Here is a 20,359-nt window from a genome sequence, read left to right on the forward strand (position 1 = left end):
CCATATCGGTTCATAATCATGGTTGCCACTAGAGCCAAAAATAGTCTACCAAAATTTTATTTCTATAGAAACTTTTGTCAAAATTTTATTTCTATAGAAAATTTGTCAAAATTTTATTTCTAGAGAAATTTTTGTTAAAATTTTATTCGGTTCATAATAAAATTTTCATCATTGTCAAAATTTTATTTCTATAGAAAATTTAGTTCAAATTTTATTCGGTTCATAGTCATGGTTGCCACTCGAGCCAAAAATAATCTACCAAGATTTTATTTCTATAGAAAATTTTGTCAAAAGTTTATTTCTATAGAAAATTTTGTTAAAATTTTATTTCTGTAGATTTTTTTTTTCTTTTTATATTTCTATAGAAAATTTTGTTAAAATTTTATTTCTGTAGAAAATTTTGTAAAAATTTTATGTCTACTTTGTCAAACTGAATTATATACGTATTGGATCGATCTTTTTTGATTTAATATATACCACGTATGGACTTACATACAATTTAGAAGATGGTGTTAGGAGGTTTTAAGATACATTGCCATCGGCAAGCGTTACCGCAACTTAAGTAATTCGATTCTGGATGGCAGTGTTTAGAAGAAGTTTCTACGCAATCCATGATGGAGGGTACATAAGCTTCGGCCTGGCCGAACTTACGGCCGTATATACTTGTTTATACCTTAAACCACATAGTGGTCAGGGTATAATAAATTTGATCGGCCAAAAAATGTGCCTACCAGAAATATTGATTTTAGACCCCATAAAATATATACCGATCGACTCAGAACCACCTCCTGAGTCGATCTAGCGCTTGGTGTCCGTCCGTCCGTCCGTCTGTCCATGTATTTGTTGTTCACAGGATTCCGGTCGCAATTATTAACCGTTTGGGATGAAATTTGGTACAAGGTACAAGGTGGGTACAAGGACGAACGCTATTGAATTTGGAAGAAATCGGATCAAATTTAGATATAGCTCCCATATATATGTATCGCCCGATTTCAACAAATGGAGTCACGTTGCGCTTTTTTACAAACCGATCGTCATCAAATTTTGCACAAAGTAAACTTTTCCCTTTAAGTCTGCAAAATTTCATCGAAATCGGTTCAGATTTAGATATAGCTCCCATATATATTTATCTCCCGATTTCCCAAATTTGGCCATAAAAACCTTATTTTTTAAGCGATCTTACTCAAACTTGGCTTACTCTAATCTTTTATGGTACTGACAATATGTGCTGAAAATCATCGAAATCGGTTCAGATTTAAAATAACTCCCATATATATATAGTATCGCCCGTTTTTGCCTAATTTGGCATAAAACCCTTATTTATCAACCGATCGTACCCACAGTAGGTAAAATGTAATCTTCTATATCATTAACTGTATGTGAAAAATTTCATCGAAATCGGTTCAGATTTAGATATAGCTCCCATATATATGTATCGCCCGATTTTGAAAAATTTGCCCCTAATAACCTTATTTTTGACCATAGGGGCCTCATTTATTAACTGATCGTACTCAAATTTTACACAAGGTAACCTTCTGTGGTATCAATCATACCTGCAAAATTTTATATGAATTGGTTCAGATTTAGATATAGGTCCAATATATATAAATCGCTCGATTTTGGCATATTTGGCCATAATATGTTACTCTCATTTATTAACCAATGTTATTCAAATGAATAACATTGGTTAATAAATGTACTAGCTGATCGTATTTAGACTTAAATGTAGCTTTTACATAATAATATGGCCCGATTTTTACAAATTTGGATTTATTACCCACAACTAATTGGCCGATTTCCTCTTTTTTAATAATGGACTCAATATTAGTGGCATACTAACTCTTAAGGTACAAAATAAATAAATATAGCTCCGAATATCAGACATTGCTCAGATTGTGACAAGACTCCCATAAACATATACCCCCCCTTTATGTTCTTAAATATGGAAATCTCCAAAACCTGTACCAATGATTCCCCACAAATGCTTATATTTACTAATTCAGTAGGGCATCGCCCGACTTTCTACTTTACTCACTTGGTTTGGAAATAATTCTGCAACTTTTGAACGATCTTTCCTGTATAGAACTCGTAAATCTATACAAAAAAACTTCGCGTGCGTTTGCGATTATCTTTTACTGTTCGCACATGCTGAGAAGCAATATGATCACCTCAAACATGTTTCATGAGCGAAAAGCTATTTTTGGACGAAGAACATGGAACAGTTTTTTGGGAAAAAATGTTGTTTTCTCGTTAAACATATACATGGTTGCCGAAATCAGATACATAGTTTCCGAGAAAATAACTTGGTTTCGACAAACATGTTACATGTTCCCCGTCCAAAAATAACATTTTGCTCTTGAAACATGTTTGAGGTGATCATATTCCTTCTCTGGGTGCAAGATATGGTTCCCACAATTTATTTTTTTGTTTTTTTTTGTACAATTTTGGCAAAGTGGGGTCAGTATTTTTAACCGTTTTTGAGTGGATTCGTAATTTTCCTTCTTAACTACATTACATACAAAATTCTATGAATCTTAGAAGCAAAAAGAAAAAATCATCGAAATCGGATCAAAATTGCGGATTTGACAGCTAAAACAAAATTTAATACCCCCGAGGTGACCAACTTTCAACGCCTACAGCTCAGCCCGTGGACTCACTGGGGATCCACAAATTTGCAAACATAGAGGAAAACACCTCAGCTTTCATAGAAAGAAAAAAATATGTTGATATGCATATCCACTGTATGTCATTCGGATCCTTGGCATTGTTTTAGAAGTTGTACCTTAGAAGTTCGTTTGAAAGAAGAAATTTAAAAACGAAAAAAATTGTTTTTTCGCCAATTTCATTTTTATACCCTGGGCCACACTGTGGAACATGGTATTATAAGTTAGTGCATATGTTTGCGACACCCATAAGGAAACGAGTTAGACATATGATGTCGCAATATTTCTCAGGGTCTGGCCCTGAGTCGATCTAACTATGTCCGTCCGTCTGTCTGTGAACACATTTTTGTAATCAAAGTCTAGGTCGCTATTTTAGTACAATCGAATTCAAGTTTGGCACAAGTATTTGGGTCATAATAGAACCCTATTGATTTTTAACGAAATCGGTTCAGTTTAAGTTATATCTCCCATATATCTTACGCCCGATACGTACTAATATGGACCCAGAAGCCAGAATTTCAGCCTGATTTGCTTGAAATTTTGCACAATGAGTGCAAGTGATAATGTAGTGCCGAATTTGGTTGAAATCGGTGCAGAGGTAGATATAGCTCCCATATATATCTTTCGCCCGATATGAACTTACAGTTTAACCCTGATTTGCTTAAAATTTTGTACAGCTAGTAGAATTAACGTCCTCGCCAATTTTGGTTGAAATCGGTTCAGATTTAAATATAGCTCCCATATATATTTTTCGTCCGATTTATACTCCTATGACCACAGAAGTCAAATTTGTAATCCAATTTAAGTGATATTTTGCATATGGAGTAAAATTAACATAGTAACTATGCGTGCCAAATTTACTTGAAATCGGTTCAGAGTTAGATATATGTTTTCTGATTTCGGGAAAAATGGCCAAAATACCAACATTTTCCTTGTAAAATCGCCATTTCTAAGTCGAAAACTTCTAAAAATGACTCCAATTTTCCTATCGACCGATAAATCATAAATACACTTTTGCGAAGTTGTCGAAAAATTGCTTCAGATTTCAAAGTTTCCCATTAGCCGACTTAAATTTTAAGTCTATAGATATTGTACAAGTCTAAAAAAATGGGAACAAAAACTTTTATATATAGCACCCAACACATTAGACGGATTTGATATGGTATCGAAAAAGTGAATGTGGTGCAGGGTATAATATAGTCGGTCCCACCCGACTTTAGACTTTCCTTGCTTGTTTTTGACGTATATTTTTCTAAAAATATATTTTTTTCATTTAAACTCAATTGAATTGAATTCTAACATAGTAATTTCCAAAACCTTCTCAAAAGAACTTCCGTAGAAGTCGAAAAGTCAATAGGCACAGATTCAAATTTCCGCAGGGATTGAAATTTTTAATTTTATTTTCAATATTTGATTTTTTTTTTTTCGTTGATTTTCTAATCCCTTTTTTACCCAAAATTTAAATGTTCACTTTAAACCACCAAGTAGCGTATTTTCTGAGACTGATCAAAAAGAACTTCACTGGAAGTGGGGAAAAATTGATGGAGGATCCGGGGATGCTCTTAAAAAGAAATGTTTATGGAACAACTTGCAATTTTTTTCTTTGCTGGGATTTAATAAATTTTGTTCTTCTTGTCCACCATTGCGTATGACGAATGCTGCCTGTGTAAATAAAAATAATACGTATACGTTAGGAGTCCATGGACCTCTTAAATACACACTCAGACATTTCAATTGCATAATCTCTTATGCGATAAAAACAATGCCATGAAAGCATGAGACAGCGTGTCAAGGATATGGCCATTGGTGTTTATATGGCAATATATAAAAATGTATAAATATTACGACGGTTGTCTCTTATATTTCGAGATTAGAACACAAAAAATATTATTCATGGAAAATCGCTTTATTGTTTTTCAATATATTGTTCCATTAAAATTATACACTTTTGCATGAGTTTGAATCAAGATTCGAGGCACTTTTGCCATTCTGATTAAGGTATCTCCAATATATGCTTTCTGAATGCATCAACCGGTTCTTCAAGGGTCGAAATCTGTTGATCTCTCCTTTTATTTTACGGGTATACAAAGAAATCACTGGGGCACGGTTGCCTCAGTTGGTAGAATTCTATCAGAAATGGTAGATATTTTACTGTTTGGTAGATTAGTAGAACTCTTGATATTTTGGTAGATGTTTTTCTTCTCCAACTAAGATGTCCTTTAATTTTTATTTAAATACTATTTTGAAAAAATTTCCATAGAAATAAATGTTTGACAAAATTTTCCATAGAAATAAAATTTTTACAAAATTTTCTTTAGAAATAAATTTATTTCTATAGAAATAAAATTTTGACAACATTTTCTATAGAAATGAAATTTGGCAAAATTTTATATAGAAATGAAATTTTGAAAAAAAATGTCTATGGCAATTAACAAAATTTTCTATAGAAATAAAATTTTGACTAAACTCTCTATACAAATAAAATTTTGACAAAATTTTCTATAAAAATTAAATTTTTACGAAATTTTCTATAGGTTAGATTAGGTTAGGTGGCAACCAGATGTATCAGGCTCACTTCTGTTAGACTATTCAGTCCTTGCGATACCACATTGGTGAACTTCTCTCTTATCACTGAGCGCTGCCCAATTCCATGTTAAGCTCAATGACAAGGGACCTCCTTTTTATAGCCGAGTCCGAATGGCGTTCCAAATTGCACAGAAACCACTTAGAGAAGCTTTGAAACCCTCAGAAATGTCACCAGCATTACTGAGGTGGGATAATCCACCGCTGAAAACCTTGTTGGTGTTCGGTCGAAGCAGGCATCAAGCCGGAAAACAAAAAAATTTCTATAGAAATAAAATTTAGACAAAATTTTCTATAAAAACAAGATTTTAACAAAATTTTCTATAAAAATAAAATTTTGACGAAATTTTCTATAAAAATAAAATTTTTACGAAATTTTCTACAGGTTAGATTAGGTTAGGTGGCAGCCAGATGTATCAGGCTCACTTATGTTAGACTATTCAGTCCATTGTGATACCACATTGGTGAACTTCTCTCTTATCACTGAATTTTCTTTAGAATTAAGATTTTGACAAACTTGTCTATTGAAATAAAATTTTGACAAAATTTGCTATAGAAATGAAATTTTTACAAAATTTTCCATTGAAATGAAATTTTGACAAAAATTTCTTCAAAAATAAAATTTTGACAAAATTTTCTTTAGAATTAAAATTTTGACAAACTTGTCTATTGAAAAAAAATTTTGACAAAATTTGCTATAGAAATACAATTTTGACAAAAATTTCTATAAAAAATTTTTGACAAAATTTTCAATAGAAAAAAAATTTTGACAAAAATAAAATGTTGACAACATTTTCTATACCAACATTTTGACAAAAATTTCTATAAAAATAAAATTTTGACAAAAATTTCTATAGAAATATAATTTTGACAAAATTTTCTATAGAAATAAAATTTTGACACAACTCTCTATACAAATAAAATTTTGACAAAATTGTATTTCTATAGAAAATTTTATTTTTCTATAAAAATAAAATTTTGACAAAATTTTCTGCAGAAATAAAATTTTGTCAAAGTATTTTCTACAGAAATAAAAATTTGACAACATTTTCTATAGAAATGAAATTTGGCAAAATTTTCTATAGAAATGAAATTTTGAAAAAAAAAGTTTCTATGGAAATAAATTTTCACAAAATTTTCTATTAACAAATGTTGACAAAATTTTCTACAAAAATAATATTTTGACAAAATTTCTATAAAAACAAGATTTTAACAAATTTTTCTATAAAAACAAGATTTTAACAAAATTTTCTATAGAAATAAAATTTTTTTTTATAGAAATAAAATTTTGACAAAATTTTCTATAGAAATAAAATTTTGACAAAATTTTCGACAAAAATAAAATTTTGACAAAATTTTCTATAAAAAAAAAATTGACAAAATTTTCTATAGAAATAACATTTTGACAAAAAATTTTCTACAGAAATAAAAATTTGACAAAATTTCTATAGAAATGAAATTTTTACAAACTTTCTATAGAAATGAAATTTTGTCAAAAATTTTCTATAGAAATAAAATTTTGACAAAATTTTCTATATAAAAACAAATTTACAAAATTTTCTATCGAAATAAGATTTTGACAAAATTTTCTATAAAAACAAGATTTTAACAAAATTTTCTATAAAAACAAGATTTGAACAAAATTTTCTATAGAAATTAAATTTTGACACAACTCTCTATACGAATAAAATTTTGACAAAATTTTCTATATAAATAAAATTTTGACAAAATCTTTTATAGAAATAAAATTTTGACAAAATTTTCTATAGAAATACAATTTTGACAAAAAATTTTCTACAGAAATAAAAATTTGACAAAATTTTCTATAGAAATGAAATTTTGTCAAAAATTTCTATATAAATAAAATTTTGACAAAATCTTCTATAGAAATAAAATTTTGACAAAATTGTCTATAGAAATAAAATTTTGACAAAATTTCTATAGAATTAACATCTTGACAAAAATTTCTATAGAAATAAAATTTTTACAAAATTTTCTATAGAAATAAAATGTTGACAAAATTTTCTATAGAAATAAAATTTTGACAAAATTTTCTATAGAAGTAAAATTTTGACAAAATTTCTATAGAATTAATATCTTGACAAAATTTCTATAGAAATCAAATTTTGACAAAACTTTCTATAGAAATAAAATGTTGACAAAATTTTCTATAGAAATAAAATTTTGACAAAACTTTCTATAGAAATAAAATGTTGACAAAATTATCTATAGAAATAAAATTAAAAAAAAAAACATTCTTCAAAATTAATTTTCTTAAATACGGTAGATTTTTGTGAAAAAAATTTATTCAAATTTTGGTAGATTATTTTTGGCTTATACGGCCGATGATTATTATTAATTAATGTTTTCAGTGAGTCGATGTGTGAGAGCTTGCGTTATCATAGTGAAGAGTGATCCTTCTTCAGATGTTGGTTTTCCTCATTTCTGGAAAGACGACTGGCTAACAGCCAGTCAGAATTGACTTTGTTCTAGTAGTGACATGTCAATGTTCCCAAAAACAAAAAAAAGAGGTTGGCGCTCGACCATTTCTTGTTGGATTTGGCTCATCTTGAAACACCCTAGAATAGGGGATATATGTGTTTTCTTTCGTCTTGTTTCCGAAAGAAAATAGCAATTCTTTCGGAAACAAGACGAAAGAAAACACATATATCCCCTATTCATCACTTGTCCTCCTTAGAAATGGCAGACTATTTTTTGCCATTATATTTTTCTAGTATGTTTGGAGTTCTTTATTGAAAATTCCTCTATTGAAAATTTTCTAACCTTCAAATGTAATCATTTTTTAAATTTATATCCCATTTGTTTTATTTTTTTGCCCTACATAGTAAATTAATCACGATGCCTGTTAACAATAATAAATTTGTTTATTTTGTAAACAACCATGTATTCACAAAAGCTAAATAAATAGCCATAGTTGTGGTTTTTGGTATATTAAGCAAACTATAAATCCTTTTAATATTAAAGTAATATTTATCATAGAATTAAATTCCAATTGCGATAGACAAAATCTAAACACGAGCCTAGTTAACATTCACATTCCAATGAGCTAACCCATTTTCATTGGCACTGCATAAATTAGCCAAACAATTTAAATGAGTTCCTATTTCATTTTCCTACCACAAATGTTCGTAATTTTTCTCCAATTTGTTTGCCTCGAAATTTAGCACGAAATCATAGTAAAAAACAGACTAGTCTTAATGAGAACATGGCGTTTTATTAGAAAATTAAATAAAACAATACGGGCTGTACAACAAAACTAACAACAAAAGACTGCTATATAAATAATTTATAATAAGCAGAAGTGGAGGGAGGGTAGACGTAGGCAAAACCACCACTAACACTAGACTCCAAGTGTCCAAATATTTAGCTACCTTAGTTCATTACAATTATACTTGAAGTGCACTACTAGCTCTCGTACTGTGTCCTGCCATAGTGCTCGTAACGTTTCTTACTACCAAAACCCTTGACGATAAAATCTAAATATTTAATTATACATTTGCTGGTTTAGTAGTTTCCGCCAGTTGCACTAGTACATTCTTGCATTTGCAACTGAATGCAAACTGTCGAGAATTGGCCCAAAAGAGAGAAAGAGCAGTTACCCCCTTGAGTTTATTTGCTGTAATTTACATTTATGAGCGCTCCTTCAATACAAAATGGTCTAAATGCTCGTGTTGCATGTCGGACAGCGATTACAACGTTGTTGTCCTTTTGTATGCTTTGGCATGAGTGATGTATAAACAACATCTGGTTGTGTTGTGTTTTTTGTTATTTCTTTTTGTTGTTGTTTTTTTTGTCTTTTCACTCTCCAAGAATTTGTTTACAATCTGCTTTCAGAACTGTCGAGGAAGGTGAACCCTAGACGAAACAGTAGCATTTTTTTAGTGGCTTTAGTTTAGTTTTGTGGTGTTTTTATTGCAACAGCACTTGCAACGAATAGTCTGTAAGGTTTCCTACAGAGTGTGTAAAAGTGGCTATAGTGGCAATAAAAGGAACATAGGGTTACGAAGATGATCAGATAGTCTCCAAATAAGAAAAAAAAAACAGGAAAAACAAATTGCGATTTTTTTATCATAATCTTCTGTTTATTCGAAAGGCAAAGCAATGGTGTACATTTTTTAATCCGTCAAATAAATAGATTTACTCGTGGTCTCTCTATGGTTTAGTGTGGTTTCAAGATCTAGTCCTCCTACACTGAATAAAATATTGTCGTGAGACCAAAGATTTCATGTCGTTAAAATGCAAATGGGAATTTTGTTTAGCACAGAAGACGAATTTCCCCGATATAAAGTCGATAACCTTGTCAATGTAGCCGTTTTGTCCTTATAGTTAAGTGGCGACCGGACATATCGCCCAAAATGATTTTTGGGCGTTATGACCTCCCTTAGGGCGGTTAAATCGCCCAATTTTAGTTTGGGCTTTATGTCCTCCCCCATCACGGTCATAAGCCCCATAAAAAAATGTGGGTGTTATGAACGTTTGAATATAAAGTATGTTCTAAAATAAAAAATATATATTTTTTTAAATATTTCAAAAGCTGTACATGATTATTTCAGATAATCCAATTTGTGGATTTTTTAAAAATATTTAATAGATATGCCTCTTATTGACATATATCGAATCCTGTTTTTATTTCATATACTGGAAGAAGAGGTAAAACTAGCATTTGTTATACCCTGCGCCACACTGTGGAACAGGGTATTATAAGTTAGTGCATATGTTTGCAACACCCAGAAGGAGACAAGATAGACACATGATGTCTTTGGCAAAAATGCTCAGGGTGGGCTCCTGAGTCGATATAGCCATGTCCGTCTGTCCGTGAACACATTTTTGTAATCAATGTCTAGGTCGCAGTTTTAGTCCAATCGACTTCAAATTTGGTACAAGTATGTGTTTTGGCTCAGAATAGAACCCTATTGATTTTGGAAGAAATCGGTTCAGATTTAGATATAGCTCCCATATATATATTTCGCCCGATATGGACTTATATGGCCCCAGAAGCCAGAGTTTTACCCTAATTTGCTTAAAATTTTGCACAAGAAGAACAATTAGTACTATAGTCAAGTGTGCCAAACTTTATTGAAATTGGTTCAGATTTAGATATAGCTCCCATATATATCGTTCGCCCGATTTACACTCATATGACCACAGTGGCCAATTTTTTACTCCGATTTAATTGAAATTTTGCACAGGAAGTAGAATTAGCATTGTAACTATGCGTGCCAAGCTTGGTTGAAATCGGTTCAGATTTGGATATATCTCCCATATATAGCTTTCGCCCGATTTACACTCATATGACCACAGAGGCCAATTTTTTGCTCCGATTTAGTTGAAATTTTGCACAGGGAGTAGAATTAGCATGGTAGCAATGCGTGCCAAATTTGGTTGAAATCGGTTCAGATTTAGATATAGCTCCCATATATAGCTTTCTCCCAATTTACACTCATATGACCACAGAGGCCAATTTTTAACTCCGATTTAGTTGAAATTTTGCACAGGGAGTAGAATTAGCATTGTAGCTATGCGTGCCAAATGTGGTTGAAATCGGTTCAGATTTAGATATAGCTCCCATATATATGTTTTTCTGATTTCGACAAAAATTGTCAAAATACCAACATTTTCCTTGTAAAATCGCCACTGCTTAGTCGAAAAGTTGTAAAAATGACTCTAATTTTCCTAAACTTCTAATACACATATATCGAGCGATAACTCATAAATAAACTTTTGCGAAGTTTCCTTAAAATTGCTTCAGATTTAAATGTTTCCCATATTTTTTTTTACTAACATTGTGTTCCACCCTAGTGCATTAGCCGACTTAAATTTTGAGTCTATAGATTTTGTAGAAGTCTATCAAATTCTGTCCAGATCGAGTGATATGTAAATGTATGTATTTGGGACAAACCTTTATATATAGCCCCCAACACATTTGACGGATGTGATACGGTATCGAAAATTTAGATCTACAAGGTAGTGCAGGGTATAATATAGTCGGCCCCGCCCGACTTTAGACTTTCCTTACTTGTTTATCATAATCTTCTGTTTATTCGAAAGGCAAAGCAATATATAAAGTTTTTTTCTTGTCCAAACGTCGATAAACTTTTCAATGAAGCCGTTTTGTCCTTGTAGTTAAGTGGCGACCGGACATATCCCTTAACGGACATATCGCCCAAAATGATTTTTGGGCGTTATGACCTCCCTTGGGGCGGTTAAATCTCCCAATTTTATTTTGGACTTTATGTCCTCCCCCATCACGGTCATAAGCCCCATAAAAAAATGTGGGTGTTATGAACGTTTGAATATAAAGTATGTTTTAAAATAAAAAATATATTTTTTTAAATATTTCAGAAGCTATATATGATTATTTCAAATCGAATTTGTGGATTTTTATACCCTCCACCATAGGATGGGGGTATATTAACTTTGTCATTCCGTTTCTAACACATCGAAATATTGCTCTAAGACCCCATAAAGTATATATATTCTGGGTCGTGGTGAAATTCTGAGTCCATCTGAGCATGTCCGTCCGTCCGTCCGTCCGTCTGTTGAAATCACGCTAACTTCCGAACGAAACAAGCTATTGACTTGAAACTTGGCACAAGTAGTTGTTATTGATGTAGATGGTATTGCAAATCGGTCATATCGGTCCACTTTTACGTATAGCCCCCATATAAACGGACCCCCAAATTTGGCTTGCGAGGCCTCTAAGAGAAGCAAATTTCATCCGATCCGGCTGAAATTTGGTACATGGTGTTGGTATATGATCTTTAATAACCATGCAAAAATTCGTCCACATCGGTCCATAATTATATAAAGCCCCTGATCCGATCCGGCTGAAATTTGGTACATGGTGTCAGCATATGATCTCTAACAACCGTGCAAAAATTGGTCCACATCGATCCATAATTATATATAGCCCCCATATAAACCGATCCCCCGATTTGGCTTGCGGAGCCTCTAAGAGAAGCAAATTTCATCCAACCCGGCTGAAATTTGGTACATGGTGTTATCATATAATCTCTACCAAACATGCAAACATTGGTCCACATCGGTTCATAATTATATATAGCCCCCAAATAAACCGATCCCCCGATTTGGCTTGCGGAGCCTCTAAGAGAAGCAAATTTCATCCGATCCGGCTCAAATTTGGTACATAGTGTCAGCATATGGTCTCTAACCACTATGCAAAAATTGGTCCATATCGGTCCATAATTATATATAGCCCCCATATAAACCAATCCCCCGATTTGGCTTGCGGAGCCTCTAAGAGAAGCAAATTTCATCCGATCCGGCTGAAATTTGGTGCATGGTGTTAGTATATGGTCTCTAACAACCATGCAAAAATTGGTCCACATCGATACATAATTATATATAGCCCACATATAAACCGATCACCAGATTTGACCTCCGGAGCCTCTTGGAAGACCAAAATTCATCTAATTCAGTTGAAATTTGGTACGTGGTGTTAATATATGGCCTCTGATCCCATGCAAAAATTGGTCGAAATCGGTCCATAATTATATATAGGCCTCATATAAACCGATCCCCGGATTTGACCTCCAGAGCCCCTTGGAAGAGCAAAATTCTTCCCATTCGGTTGAAATTTGGTACGTGATGTTAGTATATGGTATCCAACAACCATGCAGGAATTGGTTCATATCAGCCCATAATTTTATATAGCTCCCATATAAACCGATCCCCAGATTTGTCCTCCGGTGCCTTTTGGAGAAGCAAAATTCATCCGATCTGCTCGAAATTTGGTACGTGGTGATCGTATATGATATTTAACAACCATGCCAAAAGTGGTCCATATCAGTCCGTAATCATATATAGCCCCCATATAAACCGATCCCGAGATTTAGTTTTGGAGCCTCTTGGAGGAGCAAATTTCATCCGAGTCAGTTGAAATTTGGTACATTGAGCTAGTATATGGCCGTTAACAAACATGCCTAACTAGGTCCATATCGGTCTATAGTTATATATAGCCCTCAGATAAATCGATCCCCAATCACACAAAAATTGGTCTATATCAAGTTCATAATTGTATATAGCCCCCATATTTAAATTCTGGCTTTCTACGTACCGTGCAAAAGTCCATATCGATTCGTAATTATTTGTAGACTTACCTATACATACCATTTTGGTCTAATATGTACCACGTATGGACTAACTCACAATTTAGAAAACGATGTTAAGAAGTTTTAAGATACCACAACCCAAGTATTTCGCTTGTGGATGACAGTCTTTCGTAGAAGTTTCTACGCAATCCATGGTGGAGGATACATAAGATTCGGCCTGGCCGAACTTACGGCCGTATATACTTGTTATACCCTCCACCATAGGATGGGGGTATATTAACTTTGTCATTCCGTTTGTAACACATCGAAATATTGCTCTAAGACCCCATAAAGTATATATATTCTGGGTCGTGGTGAAATTCTGAGTCGATCTAAGCATGACCGTCCGTCCGTCCCTCTGTCCGTCTGTCGGGCTGTCCGTCCGTCTGTGGAAATCACGCTAACTTCCGAACGAAACAAGCTATCGACTTGAAACTTGGCACAAGTAGTTGTTATTGATGTAGGTCGGACGGTATTGGAAATCGGCCATATCGGACCACGTTTACGTATAGCCCCCATATAAACCGATCCCCAAATTTGGCTTGGGGAGCCTCCCGGAGCAGCAAAATTCATCCGATCCGGTTGAAATTTGGTACCTGATGTTAGTATACGGCCTCTAACTACCATGCAAAAATTGGTCCATATCGGTCCATAATTATATATAGCTCCCATATAAACCGATCCCCAGATTTGACCTCCGGAGCCTCTTGGAGGAGCAAAATTCATCCGATCCGGTTGAAATTTAGTACGTGGTCTTAGTATACGGTCTCTAACACCCATGCAAAAATTGGTCCATGTCGGTCCATAATTATATATAGCCCCCATATAAACCGATCCCCAGATTTGACCTCCGGAGCATCTTGGAGGGGAAAAATTCATCCGATCCTGTTGAAATGTGGTACCTGATGTTAGTATACGGTCTCTAACAACCATGCAAAAATTGGTCCATATCGGTCCATAATTATATATAGCCCCCATATAAACCGATCCCCAGATTTGACCTCCGGAGCCTCTTGGAGGGGCAAAATTCATCCGATCCTGTTGAAATTTGGTACCTGATGTTAGTATACGGCCTCTAACAACCATGCAAAAATTGGTCCATATCGGTTCATAATTATATATAGCTCCCATATAAACCGATCCCCAGATTTGAACTCCGGAGCCTCTTGGAGGAGCAAAATTCATCCGATCCAATTGAAATTTAGTACGTGGTGTTAGTATATAGTCTCTAACAACCATGCAGAAATTGGTCCATATCGGTTCATAATTATATATAGCTCCCATATAAACCGATCCCCAGATTTGACCTCAGGAGCCTCTTGGAGGAGCGAAATTCATCCGATCCAGTTGAAATTTGGTACATGGTGTTAGTATATGGTATCTAACAACCATGCAAAAATTGGTCCATATCGGTCCATAATTATATATAGCAAAAGTCATCCGATGCGGTTGAAATTTGGTACATTTTGTCAATATATGGCCTCTAACAGCCATGTAAAAATTGGTCAATATCGGTCTTTAGTTATATATAGCCGATGACTTATTACACAAAAATTGGTCCATATTGCCAAAAATAATCTACCAAAACTTTATTCCCATAGAAAATTTTGTCAAATTTTATTACTATAGAAAGTTGTGTCAAAATTTCATTTCTATAGAAAGTTTTGTCAAACGTTTATTTGTCAAAATTTTATTTCCATAGAAAGTTTTGTCAAAATTTTATTTCCATAGAAAGTTTTGTCAAAATTTTATTTTTATAGAAAATTTTGTAAAAAATTTATTTCTGTAGAAAATTTTGTCAACATTTTATTTCTATACAAAATTTTGTCAACATTTTACTTCCATAGAAAATTTTGTCAACATTTTATTTCTATAGAAAATTTTGTCAAGTTTATATTTCTATACAAAATTTTGTCACAATTTTATTTCTATAGAAAATTTTGTCAAGTTTTCATTTCTATAGAAAATTGAGTCAAACTATATTATATACGTATTTAATCGTCCTTTTTTGTTTAATATATACCCCGTATGGGCTAACTTACAATTTAGAAGACAGTGTTAAAAAGTTTTACGATACCTTGCCATCGGCAAGTGTTATCGCAACCCAAGTAATTCGATTGTGGATGACAGCCTTTAGTAGAAGTTCCTACGCAATCCATGGTGGAGGGTACATAAGATTCGGCCTGGCCGAACTTACGGCCGTATATACTTGTTTAATTTAAAATAGCTTCATATCACTTTTAAAATGTGGGTTTTAAACAAAATTGTTTGGTGTGCCAATACTTGTGTGCGTCACTGTATATATCAGGTATTTAATGACGATTTCTTTAAATCAAAAATGTTTTTCTTTACCTTAAGAACAAATTCTTTTAGTTCGAAGACACATGTATTTAACGAAGGGACACAAATTTTGAAATTTGTCCTTAATATTGTGTAAATTGCGTTTGCAACACCTTTCATAGTAAGTCAATATTTTTTCAGTGTACATTAATTTAATTTAGATAAGGTATACTGACAGCCCTTTATTTTAGGATCACTTAGACTGTTCAGTTTATTGTGACACCACAAGTTTTGGTTATGGGTTGATCCCAAGACTCTATGTATGCCAGGTGTGTATTGCACCACACAAATAATGTTGCATAACAACAGCAGTTCCAAAAAAAAACTATTGATTGCAAGCCAAAGATGTAGAAAATTTCACTAAGGATGCATTTAAGACGATAGTTTTTATAGAAATTATGTCAATCACTGAAACGATAATATCACTAACCAATCCCAATAAAAATTAATATAATGAGCTGCCATTAAAATAAATATCATGTAACTTTCATTTGTAGTTTAAAAGATATATTGAAAGAGATAAATTTCAATTTCTTAATGTACGGTTTCCATCTAGCGCCTAACTTGGTATATAAATTGGTTTTGCTTGTTTTTTTATGTTGCACTTGACAATTTATGTAAAGACCATTATGGGATACTTTCGTGGTCATATCCATCTTAATGTGGCAATGATATGTATATTAGAGTGGGTTATTACTGCTCATGTCTGTGAAAGTCAGCACGTGTTCCATTAGAGGAATAATAAAATATGCTCAACTAAAATACCATTGAAAATTAAAGAGCTTTTTTAAATAGGGAGACAAATAGATAGAAAATCGAATTTTTCGACATTGCCAATAAAAAAGTCGAGGTGTTATTTGAAAGGGAATATGATGAAGAACTTGTTATACTAAAAATTGAACAAAAAGTCGAAAATCGTGACAACTATAAAATAATCGCAAAAGTTGAAAGTTTACCTTTTTTATTGCCATTACGATTCCATATATACACTGTTAAAAAAATATGGTTTTCCGATATGGTTCCGATATAAACAAAATGTGTTTCGAGCACAATTTTTAAACACAATATATTTAAGTGCAAACATGTAATGTTCCTAAACTAACACTAAATGTTTGAGACACATATGTTAATATGTTAGAATATATTATGTTTGGGACATGAATGTTTTATAAAAATAATGTGTGTGAATGTAAACATATAAATTTACAAAATTCGAATAAACATATATATGTTGTGATATTTTATTCAGAGAGCGACAGAGAGAGAGAGAGAGTATAGAGAAAGTAATAGAGATGGAAACCGGGAGGCTTGACGAAAGATATCAACATACAGAAAATGGTGCCGAGAACTAAAAATTTCGTGGATGTTAAAATTATGTGAGGAAATGAGCACAATCTTCTCGGGGGAAAAATTCTTCCAAGCATATAATAAATTTGGGCTCAAAATGCTTTCAAACATATAATATGTTCACATAAAACAAATATAATAATGTTTCGGCAATATCCAATAATATATGTGTTTCCTGCAAAATATGTTTGGAACATATGTTGGAGAAGCGATTTTTTTTTTGAGGGTGTAGGAATTGTATTGACAATCACAAAGTTCATTTTTGGATTTCGACTTTTCGTCTTTTTACCTTCTTAATGCTCAGCGCCAGCCTCTGAGCACGATTGCTACTCGAACCAAAAATAATCTACCAAAATTTGAAGAAACTTTTCAATAAAAAAATTATTTTGGGGTTTGATCACATTGTTGTGGATATTACGACTTGAACGAAAGTTAAAATTTTGTAAACATATTGACTTTATAGAAAATGTAGTAAAAATTTTATCTGTCTAGAAAATTTTGTCAAAATTTTATTTATATAGAAAATATCGTCAAAATTTTATTTCTACACTGTTAGAAAAATATGTTTTTCATATGTTCCGATATAAACAAAATGTGTTTCGGGCACAATTTTTAAACACAATATATTTAAGTGCAAACATGTAATGTTCCTAAACTAACACAAAATGTTTGGGACACATATGTTAAAATGTTAGAATATATTATGTTTGGGGCATGAATGTTTCATAAAAATAATATGCGTGAATGTAAACATATATAAATTTACAAATTTCGAGTAAACATGCATATGTTGTGATACTTTATTCAGAGAGCGACAGAGAGAGAGAGAGTTAGTATAGAGAAAGAAATAGAGATGGAAACCGGGAGGGTTGAATAAAAAGATATCAACATAACACATCGAGAGAATGAAATGAGAGCAATTTCTGTGAAACCGCTTGTATGTTGTTTCGGAAAACTGTTTTATAATATGGCCAAAAATTTGGTATGCTTAAGTCTAAATATTATTTAATTTGAATAGTAGATTGAGTATTCGGAATAAAGAGAATAGACATTCGGAACCAAGAAAATAGACATTTGAAAAAAAAAACAGCATATTTCTATTACAGAAAAAGATGCGAAGAACTCAAAAATTTCGTGGAAGTTAAAAATATGTGAGGGAATGAATATAATCTTCTTTGGGGAATTCTTCCAAGCATATACTATTTTTGGACTCAAAATGCTTCCAAACATATAATATGCTCACATAAAACAAACATATTAATGTTTCGGCGGTATCCAATAATATATGTGCTTCCTGCAAAATATGTTTGGAACATATGTTAGAGAAGCGATTTTTTTTGAGGGTGTATAAACAAACTTTAAAATTTTTATTTCTGTTGTTTTAATTAGTTGACCTTTAAACTTTTAATTATATTTTCTTAGTTCGGCTTGAGGTCATGTGAATAAAAACAGATGTTGTTGTTTTTTGAGTTGTATTTTTATTTGAGTTGTAATTTGTTTAAAGTAATTTCCCTGAAGACGAGCATCGGAGATGTCTCGAAATATTGGAAAATTTTAAATATAAAAATACAACTCAAAAAACAACAACATCTGTTTTTATTCACATGACCTCAAGCCGAACTAAGAAAATATAATTTTTATTTCTATAAAAAATAATCAAAATTATATTTCTATTTGTCAATTTTGTCAATTTTTTTTCTATAGAAAATTGTGTCAAATTTTTTCTTTCTATAGAAAATTTTTCAAAATTTTATTTTTATAGAAAATATTGTCACAATTTTATTTCGAAAGAAAATTTTGTCAACATTTTATTTCTATAGAAAATTTTTCAAAATTTTATGTCTATAGAAAATCATGTCAAATTTTATTTCTATAGTAAATGTTTTCACAATTATTAATATAAAATTTTGTCACAATTTTATTTCTATAAAAAATTTTGTCACAATTTTATGTCTATAGAAGATTATGTCAAATGTTATTTCTATAGCAAATGTTTTCAAAATTATTACTATAAAATTTTGCCAACATTTTATTTCTATAGAAAATTTTGTCAAAATTTTATTTGTATAGATAATGTTGTAAAATTTTATTGCTATAGAAAAATTTGTCAAGATTTTATTTCTATAAAAAAATTGGTAAAATATTATTTCTATAGAAAATTTTGTTAAAATTTTATTTCTATAGAAAATTATGTCAACATTTTGTTTCTATAGAAAATTTTGTCAAAATTTTAGTTGCATAGACAATGTTGTCAAAATTTTATTGCTATAAAAAAAATTGTCAAAATTTTATTTCTATAAAAAAATTGGTAAAATTTTAATTCTATAGAAAATTTTGTCAAAATTTAATTTCTATAGAAAAATTAAAAAAAAAATATTTCCGTACAAAATTTTCTCAAAATATTATTTCCATAGAAAATTTTTTCAAAACTTTATTTCTATAGAAAATGTTGTCAAAATGTTATTTCTATAGATAATGTTGTCAAAATTTTATTGCTATAGAAAAATTTGTCAAAATTTTAGTTTTATAGAAAATTTTGTCAAAATTTAGAAAAATTAAAAAAAAATATTTCTGTAGAAAATTTTGTCAAAATTTTATTTCTATAGATAATTTTTTCAAAACTTTATTTCTATAGAAAATTTTGTCAAAATTTTATTTCCATAGAAAATTTTGTCAAAATTCTATAGAAAATTGTATCAACATTTTATTTCTATAGACAATTATGTCTATAGAAATAAAATGTATTGTATTTTCAAAATTATTACTATAAAATTTTGTCAACATTTTATTTCTATAGAAAATTTTGTCACAATTTAATTTCTATAGAAAATTTTGTCAAAATTTTATTTCTATAGAAACATTTGTCAAAATTTTATTTCTGTAGAAATTTTTGTCAAAATTTTATGTCTATAGAACAATTTGTTAAAATTTTATTTCTATAGAAAATTTTGTCAAATTTTATGTTTTAGACAAATTTGTCAAAATACTAATTCTATAGAAAATTTTGTTAAAATTTTATTTATATAGAACATTTTGTCAACATTTTATTTCTATAGACAATTATGTCAAAATTTATAGCAAATGTTTTCAAAATTGTTACTATAAAATTTTGTAACAATTTAATTTCTATAGAAAATTTTGTCAAAATTTTATTTCTATAGAAAAATTTGTCAAAATTTTATTTCTATAGAAAATTTTGTTAATATTTTATTTCTATAGAAAATTTTGTTAAAATTTTATTTCTATAGAAAATTTTGTCAAATTTTATTTCCTTAGACAAATTTGTAAAAATAC

At 31.0% G+C, this 20,359-nt stretch overlaps 1 protein-coding gene across 1 annotated transcript in view; it reads left to right on the plus strand.

Annotated features, from left to right (window-relative positions):
* Pde6 (phosphodiesterase 6) overlaps positions 1–20,359 on the plus strand; it is a 474,642-nt gene that overhangs the window by 425,238 nt on the left and 29,045 nt on the right. The gene's annotated exons all lie outside the window — the stretch shown is intronic.

The sequence above is a fragment of the Haematobia irritans genome, chromosome 1 (genome assembly GCF_050003625.1).
Source record: "Haematobia irritans isolate KBUSLIRL chromosome 1, ASM5000362v1, whole genome shotgun sequence".
NCBI lineage: Eukaryota > Metazoa > Arthropoda > Insecta > Diptera > Muscidae > Haematobia > Haematobia irritans.